The sequence below is a fragment of the Patagioenas fasciata genome, chromosome 10, assembly GCF_037038585.1.
Source record: "Patagioenas fasciata isolate bPatFas1 chromosome 10, bPatFas1.hap1, whole genome shotgun sequence".
Lineage (NCBI taxonomy): Eukaryota > Metazoa > Chordata > Aves > Columbiformes > Columbidae > Patagioenas > Patagioenas fasciata.
In genome coordinates, this window is record NC_092529.1 from 3,911,613 (window position 1) to 3,929,656 (window position 18,044).

Genomic DNA, 18,044 nt, shown 5'->3' on the forward strand with positions numbered 1-18,044 from the left:
TGTATTTTAGTTTCAGTAGTTCCCAACTTTCTCTAAATTGCTGGAGAAGCAACAAAATCCCATATTTACCTTACACAGATCTACTGCTTTTTCACATCTGCGATGGACCCATTGGTTCGACAACCAGGTAGAAACTTGTTAAAGCAGGTGAAGAGCTTGTGAGTCTGAGCCCAAGCATATTCCTGAGATGAAGAAACACAACCTCAATTCACCGTTACTTTGCTCAGCTCAGGGATGAGTGATTTTCAACTGCACTGAACCCTACAGCATCATATCTGTTCAATACAAAGCAACAGCGATCGCTGGGAGGTGAAATACAATGGAAATAAGCAGGCAAGTGTAACTACAGCTTCTATATTTCTCCAGACTTATTTGAAACAAACAAACAAAATTGAAAACGCAGCGCACAATACCTGGGAATTGAGTTTAGAGCATCCTGGATGAACCCCTGATCTGAGCTCATTCGTGCACCATGTGGCAAGTTCTGGACGCACAAACTTTTTGTGTATGTCCAGATACCCTTTGCTGTGCACACAGGAAGCTTCAGCAAAGTAAGGACATATGTTCAGTGACTGTGCCTTATGCATTTCTGGGTGTCCAGCAATCTTGCAGAGATTACTGCCCTGGCCAGGCTATTGGCCACCAGGATACACTGGACAAATATCCAAAGTGCGCTTTTTCTGCCCAGACAAAATCTCTAGCCAGAGACAAACATTAAAAACAAACAAACAAACAAACAGGGTATATAGTAGCCCAAGTTCTGATACTTCACTTGAGCACAAAGAATTTCACTTCTACACCAACCCATCATCGTATGACAAAGAATAATGAGAAAACATGCAAAAGTCTCTGTCACTTGGAGCCCAGCCCTGGGGTTGTCCTTAGCGAAACATGTCCACAGGTTCCTCCCCAACAGCACATACGTTGAGCAGAAATTTTATCTGCAGAGTTTTCTTACCCAGGATGATCACGTTGTTGTACTCATGAGTCTGCTGGGAGGGCTTCAAACCACAGTCCTGGTTTTGGAGTCCACAGGTGCACTTCAGGGCTTAAACCCAAAACTGAGAACTACAAGCTGCCAGGTGCCAGGCTCTGGGCTGACTCGGCCACTTCTCCATCCCTCTGGGATATCCGAATGCGCTTCTCAAGCTGTGAACTGATTTACAGACTAATTCTTCAGAGCCCCATGACAGCGAAAGCAAATTGACACCCATCTAAGTTTTGCTTTAGATTTTGGAAACACAACAAGTTTTTATCAACAGCAGGGCAAACGCACAGATCCAGACAAATCTGATCACTTTTGGCTTCCACTTTTTTAATGGGAACCAGGAATGACTGTTGGGCTGGGACAGGCTTTTGGGGATGACTTGTGTGCAGTTGTGATCAATGTCTCACGTCAGCTTCTTTCCTCTGGTACTGCAGCAAAACCGAGTCCATGATTCCTGGTACAAAACACGTGTCCTTTCCCCTGCCCCATCCTTTTTGGGCATCGCTAAGAGATTTGCTTCCCTCTGTTCATCTCTTCGCTAAGTCCTTTTATAATCTGTTATTACCTCTGTCCCTTGGTTGTGCCTGGGGATTTTCCATTCTCTCTTTTGCCACCTTTCGGGAGAGAACTTCAGTCAAACTGGTTCCCCTGCCCCAGCGACCTTTATAGCATTCCTACAGCCCAGTCAAACACTGGGTTAACATAAAGTTAAGGTCCTTTTCATTGCCTTTTGTCTGGTGGCTGTGTGTTAAAGATGCAGTCAGAGAAGGCAAATAAACCTCAGCATCCAAACCGTTTAAAATTTTCCTGGAGATGATAATAGCACTGCATTACAAAGTTAGAAAGAAACCATAGGCTAAAGTTGTTCCCAAGCTGTTATGCCACGTAGCGCAGACCCATTAAAGGCAGCAAAAGGCTCACCTGCTCTGCACTCAACGGTTTATACCTGAGAATTGTTTGGCTCTGCCCACACTTTGCCTTTCCATCTGTGGCTGTACAGAGACTGATTTTCCCTGCCTCAGTTTCTCCCATCTCCGTACATTGTTTGTGCAGCTCTGTGCTCCAAATTACGTCTCATTTTTGAAGGGCCTGGAAGGCAAAGTGTTTGAACTTCACGGAGGGGCAAAAAGAGGGATTGAGCTGCACGGGGCAAGTGCTGTGCTGACTTCAGAGGTCACCTGCGGTAGTTCTGTCCCAGCCCCTGCTATTCCCCCTTTACTGCAGCAGTGAACTTTGAGTGATCCACCCAGCCAACCGGCCACTTGGCAAAGCCAGGGTTAGTCAGGCTGAATTGATCACTTGCACGTTTCCATGTGATCTAAAAATCAAGGCTGCTCTTTTCCAATGAAAGAAGCAAAACAATCAGGTGAAGAAAAAATTAAAAGGAACTTCAAATTCTCTTTCGGGATTTTTTTTATTTTTAATGTTTTTTTAATTAACCTCCTGCTTATTAATCCCTTCCACTTGCCATGAAGCTGGTGGCTGTGTCCAGCCGGGCTCTGCTGGGCTGCAGCTTTCAGTACGAGAACAGTTGCACGGACACAGGGAACAGAAAAGCTCGTCGGACCCTCCAATAATGTTCCGCTCATTTAACTCAGCAGTCCTTGACACTCGCAGATAAGGACTGCAAGTTCTCTCGGTACTACAGAAATATTGACACAAAGAATATGTTTATCCCTGATTGTGGTTCTGCAGGACAAGGTGGAAACGACAACAGCGATCTCAGAACTTCATTTCTTTGGCCTTGCAAGGACACCTGTGCGGCAGGGCCAACAGCTTATTGATTTTATATTTTTTCTTTCCGTCACTAGTTTGGAAATTGTGTTGTCTTTTCAAGTCAGAGTCATAGGCCTAGAGGGAGATATGTTGGAAGAAATACATTTTAGGATTTTTTATGTTAACACCCTCCGGACTATTAAAGACGGGAAGGAGCTGGGGAGAGTTTCTGATTTTCTCCCAAACTTCCTATCCATTAAAATCCTGATAGAGAAAATGCAGCTGGCTTTCTGGGTGTATTTCTCTAGGCCATGTTTAACCAGGTCCTGCTCCAATCTCGGGTTTCCATGCACAAGCCCTGCAGTGTAATCTGTTGGCCAAAGCACCCATGAGCAGAGCTGCACCTGCTGACGGTATGGACGTCTGAGGGAATCAGACCCCGTTCTGCAGGGCTATGGGTGGGACAGACAAGTAGCCTCATCACTGCCTCCCCCAGCTTAATGGTGAGATGGAGAAGATGAGCTGGGGCTCAGCTGTTTAAACCCCAGTCCTGCAGCTGCGCAGAAGTCAATGCTTCCAACATGACACATGAGGTTCATCGGGAGAGGTCCAAGAGCAAGGGGAGCAGCCTGGCCCGGGCCATCCCTCCTGCAGATGACTCAGGGGCAGGCAGGTCTGTGGATGTGACAAAACCCACTGACTCACTTCGGGGAGATTCAGCAGCCACCTCTGCTCATCCGGGTTTAGGAAAGCGAAATAGGCTGAAAGACGTGCAGGAAGATCTGAGACGTGAGGAACGCTGGCTCCCGTTCAGGAGCGGATCTGCAATAAACTGTATTCCCCTGCCCTCTCCTGGAAGGAATACGCCAGAGCTGGGTGTGTTTGTGCAGGATTCTTGTGCTGAGCACTCCAGGGCAGCAGCTCAAGGTGCTGAGAGGAGATGGTGATTTTGAAGACAATGTTTACAGGAACAAACAACCACGACAGTGTTGTGCGCATCGTGCATTGCCAACACCATGGCTGCCCGAAACTGGCACACCTCTCAAGAGAATTCAGATGTTTTCAAGGAAGAGCCGCCTGCCTGCCTGGCCGTTTGCATTGAATTGGGAAACAGAAAGGATGACCCAACCGGTGGAATCCAGAGCCTTACACTGCCCTTAAATAGTAAACACAATGTCTACATGAAAACACTGGTAACCTTCGCTCTGCTCACAGCGGAGCGTCACCAGGTCAGAAACACAACACGGTGGCACCAACAGACAGTACTCCTGGGGTACCAGTGCGGAATGGGCAAGTGGGACCCCGTCGCTTGGCCAATGATATCATGTGAGCCCAGAAGGGAGGATTACTCTATAACCTCCAGAGAGACTGAGTCGAGATGGCGCCAAAGTATAAAGTCCTCAAAATTGGGAAGATCCAGGTCTGGGGGTGTAGTCCTGAACCTTCAGCTCTGATGTTACTATTAACCCTCTAGACACACAGCTCAGTGAATATGATCCATTTGCGTAAATTCACACCTGAATATATTAATGTTTTTGCAAAGCTTTCTTCTTCTCCAGAGTCATGTGAATGGCACTATTTTTTCTAAACACCAAACATCCAAAGCAATACTAGCTCTGTTCTACAAAGAGGACTGATTAGCAAATCACTGCTGTTGAGATAATAATGGGAGCAGTTAACCACAAAACCCAAGTGCAAACTCTACAAATAAGTCTACATTTCAATAGTTACAGCATAGGACTATGAATCAGGAGCTCTGGAAGGGCAGGAGCAACCGTATGTGCACTATATAACCTCAAAAGAGTATCACATGCTTCGAGTTTGCAGTTGTATTTCATCAAGTCTTTGTAAACCCAGCAAAAAAATGCCAAGATCCTCCGATGTGTTGGACTGGTGAATCACCTCCTCGCAGCTGCTCAGCAGAGGGGAAAATGAGGCTGCGCATTGTAGACAGGCTGTGAGGAATGTTGGGGGGCATGGGCTTTTACACTTTGGCTAATTGCTGCCTTCGTGATGGGGAAGTCACTGAAGACCACGATGACACTACGTAATATCTTGACCAGTTCCTCAACTGGTTTCTTTCCCTGTTCCACCCAAGTATAAGTCCCAGTTACTGGGTTTGTGGTATGCTCAGTGCGTTCCTTTACGCTCCCCTTCACCCTCTTATCAAGAAGATGAACTTCAATGAAGCAGCTCCAGCTGCCTTAGAAAGAGAGAAGGTTCCCATCTTCTGCTTCAGTACAGGGGTTAAGAACAATGTTTCTGTTCGTCACAGAAATAAACGTTAAATGAAAGTTGAGTTATATCCCTCCTGTGACTAATGTTCTAACTTGTTTTCTGAAGTTAATTCTTCATACGCTTTCCCCCCCCTTCTTGTTCTGTCTTACATTTGTCCAGACTCCCGTGTTCCTGAGGGACTAATTACCCACTCAGCAGTTATTCTGAAGTCCAATTGTAATAGTTGGCAAAATTCCATTCTTCCATGCAAGCTTTCAAAAGAACTCCTCAATTTATTTCAAATAGCATCACTCTCTGGAGCTTCTTCCCAATTTGCATTGCCCTGGACTGAGATTTATTTCACTGGTGTTGAGAACTGACTGCTTTGCTTGTGACAGGGCAGATGGTCTCAGCAGAATAATTAAAAACAAGCAAAAAAGCTCAAAACAAATGGATTGGTCATTTTAAAAAAATATCCATTGTGATGTAATCATCTGTTTTCTCATCTAATTAATCTCTAGTAGCAATGTAAGCAATGGAGAAAACACGGGTTGAGACCTGCATTATTCCTCCTCAAAATACAGATGTGATCATAGAAAGTGTTTTCATTCATAGCAACCTTGGACTTGTCAAAAGGTTTTGAGGGAAATTAGTCACATATCCTGTGATCTAAAGAGGCACATTTTCTTCTTCTGTATGTATCTGGGAGCAAAATGTTCACCCCTACTGCTGTCACAAGAACTAACAGAGAGCTAAATTCAGATTACTACCATATATTTTTTTCCTATATATACTGCTTGAGAGGAAACCATGTATATTGTCTGTATAGCCAGAAGTGTCTCACCTCTTCTCTTTGCTCATCGCTGTCTCCACCTGTTCCCTAAGGATGATAATCCTTGTACAACACTGAACAAACTGATGTTCATAAAATGCACTTGGATTGTTTGGTGAAGAATATATAGAAAAATATGGCGACAAAACCTTTTTTTCAGGACACCCGAATTGTGCTGGTGACACAGAGAACATGGCAGCTCCTATGAGAAGAATCTCTGATCACTGAATGGGAGAGAACATCGCATCTCATAATATTTAATGATTTCATTTTTCCAAAACTTCTGCTTAATGACGCGCTAATTCATGTTTTCCTAGATAAAAAATATCTCTAAACCCCTGCACACCACCCAGTATTTGGCCAAGTGGACTTGGCATCTGTTTGCTGCAGAGGCACCGAGCAGCAACTGCCCCGGGCTCTAAAGCAGATTTACCCCAATGCTTGGGCATCCTTTACATCTGGATTTTAGTTTTAGTTCTTAACCTCTCATTTACTTGTGACCATCCTGTGAACTAATGCTGGCAGTAGGACTTTTCTAGATAGCGCTATGGCTCCTGTCAATCAACAAGTATCAACTTATTACAGTTAAGCACTGGTCGTGCAAACGTACCGGTTAGATGAAGTTCACTATTATAATTCTCTTTGGAATTCTTGTCTAAATATCACAGCCCTTAAGGTAAACATTGGCCAATTTCTGCCCTGTGAAGAGCCAAGTATTGTCACGCCAGCGCTTCTCCCAACCAGCACGACCAGTCAAGAAATTTTGCTTTTACACCCAAAAATAAGATAGTTATCACTATCAGAGAAGACAGAAAGGCTGTTGGTTCTGGGATATCAAGCTTTTCACTTTAAGCACGTCAAACCAATTATAATCACAAGTGTAAGTTATTTGCTGATAGGACTCACAGCAACACCAGTACTAACGAGGAGTTTCACTGGTGGGCTCAGCAGAGGCTAAAGACATCAATGGCAGACTCTGGGTCTCTATCAAAATTGATCCGGTAATTAAATATTTACTTTCAAGACTTGTCTCAGTCCTATTTCCAGCTTGAAATCACATTTTTTTTAAAGCTACCTCTGCTCCTACATGTTATTATAAAAAATGTCTCCCTTTTGTTTAAACCTAGCAATGTTTTTTTAATACAGTTTTCTACATCCTATTGTTTCTTCACTTAATGAGCCATCAAAAATATTCCTGCTAACATTACAGATCATGTTGTTTTTCACTTTCCCCAGGGCATTCACCACATGTGGCAGAGCCCGGGGTGCAGCTACACGAGCAGCGCTGAGCTACACTGGAACCGTCCCGCTGGATTTACAACATGGAAAATCCCAATATTTCCAAAAATTCAAAACTTGGGAGCTGTCCTTAATCTGTCAGCAGCTTTTCAAGAAGAACTGCCTGGGCATTCATATAAAAATTGAAACCATCAAACACTCCTTCCTTCTCCTGACCTATGCGCAGAGCTGTCAAAACGGGACCGCAGCCTGGGCCAGCGCACAGCCGAGCGAACCAGAAATATCACGTTGCTGCTCCAGGGCTGGAAGCAGCCCGCTTCAGGCCAGGGCTGGCAGATGTGAAATGTCACCAGCCACCCATACCAGTGGGTAGGTCTGGCGAAGGGCTGGTGAGGCGCAGCAAGGCTTGTCACGATGCCAAGAGGCTGCGATGAATCACGCCCTGCTGAGCAGCGCAAGGGTATTTCACAACTGCACGGTGCTGCCGGAGCCCCTGGGGAGCGCGGCAGGTTTGAGGTGCCTTGGGGTGCGGGGAAGTTGGTCTGTACTGCCCTGGGGACCTGCCGGTCTCTTCCTTCCCTGCAGCATGGGGAAACCATCCCTGTTGCAAACAGTCAGGTGTAGCAGTGTATCTCACACCCTTGTTTCGCCAGGGCTGGTTGGGTTCAAACCAAGTCTGCTGCTTTAACTGTTGCTTTTGCCTTCTGCAGACCTCAGCAGCAAGTGTTCAAAATAGCTGCTTGTAGATAATGTGCTCCTATTCTCTTAATCAGAGCCATGGAGATGAGCGTCAAACCACAGCCAGTGATTTACTGGCACCCTCTGTCATGCTGCCTGCTGCAGCTCCGTGATAAATGACATTTGCTTGTGCCAGCCTGAGTTCCAAGCACAGGAAAGGCTGAGAGTTTGCTGGAATTTTATCTGCTCACACGTCAACATTGGTTGATGCTCCTTTTCAAATCAACTCCCATTTGCTTTCAGTCAGAGGTTTCTGGAGCAGCAGGAATTTGCAGGGGAGAGCCCAGCATGGAAGCAGCTCCACCGTGCAAAGCAGCACAGGCCGCCTGTGCTGCCATTTGGGAACCTATTAATTGCACCGCACGGGGTCGAACCAGCAGCAGCCGCACGGCTTCAAGCGGAGCTGCAGCACCACATCGCCGGGCCGGGCTCTGCCAGCGCCAGGCCGAGGTACAGGATTGCAACCTTTGACGTCATTCCAGCAGGACCGAGCTCAGACGTCTGTCCCGAGCAGAGATTGCGCACGGCCTCCCGGAGAACAGACGCGTTGTGCAACGCCGAAACAGACTTTACCGAGGAATTGGGCATCGCAGCAAATCAGCGCAGCACCCCCAGGATTTGGCCTTCGGTGTGTAGAAATAACAAGGGTTTGGCAATGAAACCGGCGCACGTCTGCTCAAAAAGCTGTTTAATAATTTGCCTTCTGGCAAAAACATTTTAAAATAGAGGGGGCATCGCTGTGCAGCAGCATAATGATGGATAAAAGACCTGTTTGCCCTCCCAAGAGGGGCTGCTTGCGTGGGGTAGAGGAGACAGTTTGAACAATCCTTGAATTTTTTTCATGTTCTTTGAGTACTGCCTGATACAAATGGGCTTGGGTGGGAGTGATAAAGACTACAAAAATCCCATGGTTAGTGTGGGTGCATGGAGATGTTTAGGTCTTTCTCTGGAGTAAGAGAATCGATGAAGGTTCATGGGGAAGCCAAAAGATGGTGATGTTTTGGCTTTTCTAGAAAGAGAGGATGGGAAGGTGGCCCTGCTATCAGAGCCCATAAAATCCTCATAAAAATACAAGCCAGCAGAAGAGCTTCAGCAACCCAGAACAAGAGGTGCAGAAAGGAACAAAAAAGCTGAAAAAAGCCCCACCTTGAGCAGAGGCTCCTGAGCCGTGCTGGAAGGCGGCCTGCGCGTGGGACAGGGCCAGCCCAAGGACTTGGCACTTCTCGACCTTCTTTTGGAGCCCACTGAGACCCAGACAAGAGACAAAAAAATCTGTCAGCTCAATTACTACAGCTGCCTCCTCCCTCAATCCCACTTTCGAGAGGAAAATGTGCCAGGAGCCTTCTTTGGCTGCCTTCAAATCCACATTCCTGCTGAGGAGCCACACAGGCTGCTTCAAGGGGCTGTCTTGAGCACTCGTGTGTTAATGCAGCTGCAGGATTTACCCTCTGAAAAGAGAGGGAGCTGTGACCCAGGATGGGCACGAAGTCCCAGGTCTAGCACAGCGTGTGGTGAAGGGGAAGGTAAATCAGGCAAACTGCTGGAGTTTTGATTTGGCTTATCCCAAGGTGATGCTATGTAATCAAACAAGGAAACTTAAAACAGCTTAAAACACCTTCAGTGAGGAACTGGACCCTGTTCCTTCTGCTGTAACAAAACATAGATATATTGTAGAAGTAAAACTCCTTCACCATTTAACAGTGCCAAAGGCAGGAGATGGTTTACAAGATGCTAGAGGAACTATCACAAGAGTCTTTAACTAGTCCTTGAGAATGGTTTAGCCATAGGCCAGGCACAGAAAGCACTGAAAGATCTACAGGAAACTAAACATGAGGGTAACAAAAATCAAGACTCTCTTATTTTACAAGTCCCTTTCCCACAGCCACCACCTATCTGAACAGCCTTAACAAGATCCATTAGATTTTATCTAGGAAGCTTAAAAACTGGGAACTGGCAAAAAGGGCTGGATCCAAAGGATGAGCACCAGGTTGCTTTCCCTGGGGTACTGTCTGGGAAACTGGGAGCAGTAAATTTTAGTCCATATAACACAGACGTGTGGGGGGCCATTGGAGAGGGTACAGGATGGCAAGTGTTTTCAGCCTACTTTCCATACCAGGATCGTGTCCTGTGGCTGTACCAAAAAGGCCCACAGCAAAACAGAGGCTGCCAACCTGAGCTGAAACCAAAACCGTTCCAAAAAGAGGTCATTTACCTTGGACATGGTGTTGCTGACAGGGGGAAAAGCCATGGGCAGGCAGCGAGCAGAGTCCCTGCCGAGCCAGCCGGTGCCCGGGGCTGCCAGTGCTGGGATGGCTGCTGCTCCGACACTGGGCTGGAAAGCGGGTCTGTCAATATTGCACAAGCCCTGGGGAGATGGGGTGAGAAGGGAAACCATTGCGGTAGGCACCTGGATGCACCTGAGCCTTTCATCAGCAGAAATGGCTCTTGTCCCTACACCTGACTCAGCCTCCCAGTGTTGCAAAATCCCTGCTCATATCACAGAATCACAGACTGGTTGGGGTTGGAAGGGACCTCTGGAGATCATCCAGTCCAACCCACCTGCTGAAGCAGGTTCACCCAGAGCTGATCACATAGGATCATGTCCAGGCAGGTTTGAATGTCTCCAGAGAAGGAGACTCCACACCTGTTCTAGGCAGCTTGTTCCAGTGCTCTGGCACCTCAAAGTAAACAAGTTTCTCCTCATATTCAGATGGAACCTCCTGTGTTTCAGTCTGTGCCCATTGCCCCTCTTCCTGTCATTGGACATCACTGAAAGGAGTCTGGTCCATCCTTTTGATATCCACCCTTGAGATACTGGGTGGATGCTGGTGAGGGGAGATGCTGGTATAACACGAGAGGTAAATACTAGGAGACAAATGTCCATTAATTTAATCCCCTAACCTCTGAATGTCTAAAAAGCAGACATCAGTCAGTGTGTGAGCCATTCTGTGACTGTCAGGAGTCAACAAGACACGTCCAGAAGGAAGACAGGCATTGAGAGCTCAGCGCAATGAGAACTGAGTCAGAAGGAGCAGCTTACCTAATCCAGCGGCCTCAGGAGACACCTGCCCGCGGCTGAGCTGGGGGAAAGAAGGGTTTTCCTACAGGCTGAAGGGACCCGTGGGAAACAGGTGTCATTGAGTAATGACACCATCCACACCTAGGAAGAGAAAGCAGCCATTAAGATTAGTATTTGCAGCATATTAAGAGAGAAAGGCCAGAGGAAGGAGACATTTTTTTGAGCAGGGTCCTGTCTACCCAAATGGGATGGAGACTGTGAGCGTTTCAAGCGTGACGAGCTCAGCATGACAGGAAAGGAACCTTCGCTCTGTCTTGGGAGAGAGGGTCACCTCTCAGAAATACCCACCTCCTCCACAAACGCTGGAGGCTTTCAGCAGCTAATTCCACCTGCAAGCAGTGATGGGGCAAGTGATCTGTAGGTTGTTTTCAGGTGATAAGCCTTTGAGTTAACAGCAAATATAGGCAGCAGCCTGCTGTGTTAAATGAACTTTATTCTATTTGCAAAACAACATGAGCTCCACACACTGCTGCTCAGCTGTCTGCCGGCCACATCCATCGGGTCAAACTGTGTTGGAGGGATCTGACTCACTTCTTGCATCAGATCTGCAAGAAAATGGGTCAGGGATAATCTTAAATATCCTGATCAGCCTCCTAAGCCTGCACAGATCTCCTGCCTAAATTCATTTCTCTCTGGGAGCCAAATTTGAGGCTCATTCAGTGCAAGTAAGGGGTGGGAAGTGACAATAGTTATCACTCAGGAGGTCAGCAAAAGAAAACAGGGCTAAGGGGTACATACCAAGGAAGTAGAGAGGAGTTTGCACCAGGAGTTGCTGTCTTTGCTGCTTATGGTCTACTGGAAGCCAGAGCAGGTTGCGTTTAGATGGGTGCCCAGGAAAACGTTGCAGGACAGATAGCAGGGAGGACGGCCAGGCCCATTGAGACATGGTGAGCCCATTGAGAAAAGAGGATCTGGCTGTGATTGAGAGGGAGAAAACTGGGAATGAAGGATGTAACAGGAGCCCAGGGGTGGCTTGTGAGAGAAGAAGTGGGAAAGGATGGGGGCTTATAGGTGTGCTGAGGGAACTGGAGCAGGCAGGGCAAGGAACAGGGGAAGAGCCTCATTAATGGAATGACACCTTTGCCTCATCTCTTAGGGAGGAATTGCAGACGAGACCGAGGAACTGCCAATCTGGAACAGCTCCGCGGTGCCTGCCGTCAAGTACCCAGCTTCCAGTAGAGGCCAAATTTGGATGCCTTAGAGAGCAATCTTCGATAGTTTCCCAGTTCTAGGAAGAGTTCAATATGTTGAGTGTCTGGTCACGTTGGGGTAGCTACAAAACCATAGCAGGACAGACAGGCTATTTATAAGTATATCAGATATCAGCTGAGCTCTTCGCACTTTCTATAGATCATACATCAAGTCTAATGAGAAGGAACACAGGCTGAGGGGAACAAATGAGTGCAGGTTAAAGAAGAGGTGTCATCTTAATACAATACATACAGGGAAGAACAGCAGCTGACCCTGTGTCCAGCACTACTTACAAGGCCTCTGAAAGCTGAGCAAGATCACTTTACTGACAATGCCATGAAAAGGATGGGTTGAGAAAGCTGGTTTTGATGATGATTCTGCATTAGTGGACAGAGAATTTTTTGCTCCTGAAAAGAAAATAAAGGATCCAAACTGGTTCATATATGTTTCATTACACTCCCTTCTAAGGTTGTGCTGTGCCTAACAAAATAGTAAGCCAGATAAAGGGTTAATTCTTTCTCTCTCCAAACCTACTATGAGAGAGCTAGAATACAGATTTACGCACAGACAAAAGATGATAGTTGTTCCAATTAATGTTCCAGCTAGCATCTGCTCTTCTTAATTAGTTGAAGTCTGGTTTTGTCTGGAGACAGAACTGCTGAGTGGAACTGCGCTGGCTGATTTTCTGCTTAGCCGGCTATTCTGATCTCTAGTGGTCTTTGGAAACTTCTCCATGTCACAGAGGCCAGGGCCTGTTGTGCATCGATACTTGGTACGTGCCCACGGGCTGTGTATACGTTTCACTGCAACAGGCTTAAACCTGTATTTCCCACTGGAGGGAAAACTGACACAAGAAGATAGTTTACAGATGTTCTCCCCACTCCCGGGCACGTATCTTTACATCGCTTCACTTATTGACAACTCAATTTTCTCCTGCAAGCAGACATTATCATAGAGCAGATGCAGGTGGATGGAGCAGGGTTCCCCAGGACCTGTTCACCTTCCTGTTTTGCTCCAAGCTCGCTGATCCTTCACCTCACCCTTTGTAACAAGACCTTTGAGGATCTGCGTTTCAATTGCACACAGATGAATAATTTACAAGCGACAGCTGTTGCAATAACCAAGCCCGTCTGCTCTGCCCAAGCACTCGATGGCTTTTCTTAAATTTCCCTCACTTTCCTAAAAATTCCACGACTTAAGCAGCATTCAAAAACCTTTAAAGGGAGACGCTAATAAGGGAAGTGCAGGGTGGCATATTGCAGCAGCAACCAGCACTCACAGAAAATATTCCTCTTATCTCCGAGCAGGGCATTGACCTGTTGTTCAAACTCCAGGTAGGAAAGCCAGTGGCAAAGCAATGCCAGATGTAATATTTACCTAAAAGGAGACATTTCAGTGGAAAACAAGCTACAGGATCTGCTGACATCCTGATGGGGAGAACAGTGGGTATTCACACAGGTGCAGGCAAAGGAACCAGGATAGGATGTGGAAACTTTCTAGCATTTCCAAGTAATAAAGCTGTCATTGCATGACGAGCACGTTTGTGCTGTCTGTGATTCCAGCTAAGCAGCTACAAGGAGTGGACTTGAGGCTTGTCCCACCAAAGACCCACCACACAGCATCGGCGGAGTCACTTTGCTTCTCTATGCCCAAGTATTCCACACTTAAAATAATTATGCGAATAGGTGGATGCTGCAAGAACACTGCCAGGCTGGCACCAAGCGTTCCTGAACCGTTGCAGCTGGTACCCAGTGGTGCCTCATTCTCTGGCAAAGGGAAGTGGATCCCATGAGCTGCCCTGGCGACATGAGCCACAGTTTTGGATCACAGATAATAAAGCCTCTCTGGAGAAGACGACAGACAGGACTGAAACAGCTCAGGAGCAAAGTAAATAACAGGCTCGTTTTTATCTTTAATCCATTCCACACGAGCACAAAGAGTTTGGAGCCATGACGCACGTGCTCCCTTTTGCAGGTCTTAGAAATCGGCATGACCGGTAGCTTTAGAATCCTTTTTGGTCTGCTCTGTACAGCCCTGTTGAGGGAGCTGTGTGTGCAGGCCTTGCAGGATCAGCCCGTGTCACTACCACAAAGCTGCAGTTTCATTAACTCCCTAAGATGATCAAAGGGGCAATTCCACCTTCCCTCAGTGCATGTGTCCGTGTCCCTCTTCCTCAAGCCATCACAGTGACCATTACAAAAAGGATCTGTTCCTCAGGCAGGGTATTTTTCAGCTGGATCAGTTCCCATGCAGTCACAGCAGCTGTAGTTTTGCCACAAAGCAAGGGCCAGGAAAAATGCTGGAACTGTGCCTTAAGGGCTTAATGCAAAATCATGAAGTTGCAGCCTCAGGTTCCTGGGTCATTTGTCCCTGCAAATAGCCTGGATTTATAGCCCTGGTTAGGAAAGGCTCCTTGGCTGCAGCTTTGTGGCTCTCATTGCAATGGGCCAAATGCAAACTCCTAGGTCCCAAAAGTACTGAGCTCTGAGGGGGCCTGGAACAGTTTCAGTTTTTGGTTTGGGATCAGGTCTCAATGGCTATTCAGAACTGGCGTTGAAATTGTAACCATAGCATTTATTTATAACCATACCAGAGCAAACCAGTGGGCCCCAAACCAGCCCAAGCTCAGCCTCCCAGATTTTACCCTCCATCGTCTGCAGAGTTTGTGAACTCTCCATCCTTAGAAGTTTTCAAAGCAGCTGAGCAAGGCCTTGAGCAGCCTGGTATGACTTTGAAGGTAGTCTGGCTTTGCGCAGGAGGTCTGACGAGAGACCTCCAGAGGTTCCTCTCAAATGATCTTATTCTGTGACTCTGGCATCTTCTGCTCTATTTCCATCAGGCTCTGCTCCACCAGCACCACTTGACTGACCAACACGCAGTCCCCACATTGCCTGATCCAGAAGTCAGGGAGCCTGGGTAAAATGACTTTTCTTCATATGAGCTGTGTTAGCTCAGGATCTAGAGCAAAGCATAGAGCTTATCTGTGTGCAGCTGTCTGAGGAGAGTGCTCCTGACAGCCACTGCAAGGAAGACCCCTTGCCACCACAGCACACACTAGAATAAGCTTTGCATTGCAAAATAAGCTGGCCCAGATTTGGCAAAGGTCCCGAAAAGAAGATTGCAGAACATTTTCTCTTCTTCTCAGCGGGAAAGAGTCTGCATTCTCAGCAGGAACGAGTGTGAAATCCAAATCACTGAGCACTCACTGCGTTTTGTCCAAGTCATTACACAGCACCCATGCGTACTGCAGGAAAAGGACAGATGACAGGGGCTGTCTTTTCATTCCCATGTCACCCTTCAGAGATTTTAGCAGCTTTCATCCACCAGATTGAAATCACCACAAGTTCATTTGAGATGAGACAGCCCAAGAACACACTGGGTGCTGAGGCTCAGTGGTGGGACACCAAGACCCGAGTGAGCCCTGCTCCATCAGCCTGTTTGTACAGATGAGAGTGGAGCTCACAGGTCTTGCATACCCCTGCTCTGGGAGCACTTCTTCAACAGCCAGAGGATGGGCCATGTTTTTCTTGGTGCTCATCCAGCCTGGAGACTTCATCTACAATGTAAAAGGGGCATTAAGAAGCAAGAGCAGGAGATGCGGATCACTGAGCCAAATCTCCAGCCCTGTCAATACAAGGTTGCTGCCATCTCCTGGCTGGCTCTGGCCGTGCAAAGGTTACAGGGCACATTTTTCCAGCAGAAACTTTTTGCATTGAGGTAAAATCTCTCCTACAAGTAAGCTTCAGCAGGGGGTAAACAGGAGTGCCAGTGGTTAGACACCGTGGGGCCATGGCACTTGGACATCATAGCTTTGCTGTTCATGGGAGGTCTCCTGCTTACCTTCTACACTAGCTGCTCACCCCTGTGTGGGATGGCTCCACCTTAAGCCATAGTCACCCTTTTCTGACAGTGACTTCCTTGGGTTCCATGACCCAAAGTGACAGCAGACACCCCTGTTGCTGTTGAGAAACCGTGCACATGCAGCGGTCAGTGTGTCTGGCCATTCAGCTTGGCCCTCAGGACGGTCTGATGCTGGGAAGGGAGAAGATCTGCAGAAACAGAGACATGTTCCAGCCCTATGCTTCACCAGATGGGTTGGCCATGGTCTCCAGTACTGCTTCTTTCATTGAGCTGTCACTCCGATGCAGGAATTTATACTGTGAATAAAGTACGAATGGAGGAGAACCACATGGACACTGTTTCTTCCCATTTCACCCTCTCTACAGAGCCCAACAGCATGCACAGACCACTCAAGAAGTGTGTGAGCAGCCACATATTCCCCGTCAGATCTCCCTAATCAACTTGAAGCTGCTTTCCCTCCCAAGCAGGAGAAGGACAGGAGAACAGTGCCCCAAATGTCTCCTGCTTCCTCGTGTCTAACCCTGGGAATAGGCTCCAACTTGCCCTTCTCCCTCCCAGGATGGTCCAGGTTCTGCAGCCACACAATTCACTGGGAAACAGAGCAACAAGGGCTCCAGAAAGGAAAAACTGCCAACCTGTTCAGTATTTCAGTGTTGTTTGCTGGTTAGTGCCAGGTTTTTCTCTTTGTGTGGTACATATTGTGTCTCACAACACAGAAACCAAAGTGAAATACTTACATAAATGAATCCCCTTGAGAAGATGCCAAGCAATGGGGAGATGACTGCCCAGTGACCTGAGCAGTATCCTGGCTACAGGATAATGACAAGACTACAAAGGAGTGTTTATCTAGATACTTATTCAGCTTTCATCTCTGGCAGCATTTCTCAACCAGCCATTTCAAAATGTTTTGCCAACACTGATTAACCCTTGCAGCACCTCTGTGGTGGGGATCAGCATCCCCATGTCACAAATGAGGTAACTGAATGAGGAAGACAAGTAACCCGATCACATCACAAACTGGGTGACCAAGGAGTGGATAAGTAACCCCTTCAAGAAATAAATGAGCAAAGACATATCCTGAAATTCCAAGCCCATGTCCTAACAAATCCACCCTCTACAAGCCTCTAAATCTGCAGGCATCCTTATGTTGGAAATGCAAACAGCAACCTGCCATTCTTACCATGTAAACTGCCCATCTTCCTCAGCTGTGCACCAGTGAGACATTTAATAATCCCCAAAAACGTAGTGCCCTGAAGTGCACATTATATTTACTCCATTCATTAGCTAAGTTAGTGGTGGCTAAGAATAGACCCCAGATATCCTTGTGGCCTTAAAAACTTCTTTGGCCTCGAGAAAACGCAAAGCCTATGTGGCCTATGGCCTGTGTGGGACATGAACAATGAACCCAAGCTATGAAGAGCTTGCACATTTCAAAGAATTCACAAAATACATCTCTGTTTTTAAATAATCTCCGTTCCAGTTTGGGGAAGTGTTTAGCAAGGATAACACAGAATGGGTCTATAATTGTATCATTCATTGATATAGAGATTATGCCAGACAGAGCCATAGCTGTTCAAATGTCTTAATTTTCTGTTATCTATTTCTGTGATGTTACCACTGCTGCGAATTTGCAACTCCGTAATAAACTGGTATTTCTGAACAAAGACCATTTGACATTATGCCTTTAGAAAAATGCATCTTAAGTACAATTTATGCCTGAATTATTTTTTTTTTGTAATGGAAATGATTCTATTACCTCATTTTTTATACATACTCCCCAATACATTTGGGATATTTCCCAAAACATGCTAAAGATAACACTATAGTTTTCTGCATCACTGCTAAAAATCAAAGCATTCACATTCAGAATGAAGATAAATTTCTTTCTGTATAAGCATTTTCCTTCTGTTGCCTGAATCCAGTCACTTGATAATCAGCAATTACAGAAGAGAACTATGACAATCAAATGGGAGTTTGCACTTACAGAAAACCACGCTATTTATTGCATGACTTATTCAGATGGAGAAAGCTGTTTGGAAACCTGTCAGTAAATGAAAGAAACTGCTGTTTCAGAAAGCTGAAATTGTATTAATAGAGAGTCTAAAGAGCCTAGAGAATAACACAATCCATTTAGAACTTGGTCTTCTCAGAAACAGGAAAGAGAAAATATGGGGATTTAAGGA

The 18,044-nt window shown here is 46.5% G+C and overlaps 1 long non-coding RNA gene across 1 annotated transcript; it reads right to left on the reverse strand.

Annotated features, from left to right (window-relative positions):
• Window positions 1-9,689: 9,689 nt before the first annotated feature.
• LOC139828755 (uncharacterized) lies at window positions 9,690-11,170 on the reverse strand. The gene is made up of 3 exons (XR_011740669.1): window positions 11,098-11,170; window positions 10,771-10,890; window positions 9,690-10,095 (listed from the first exon to the last, which is right to left on the reverse strand). It is a non-coding gene; the product is annotated as an uncharacterized lncRNA (long non-coding RNA).
• Window positions 11,171-18,044: the final 6,874 nt, after the last annotated feature.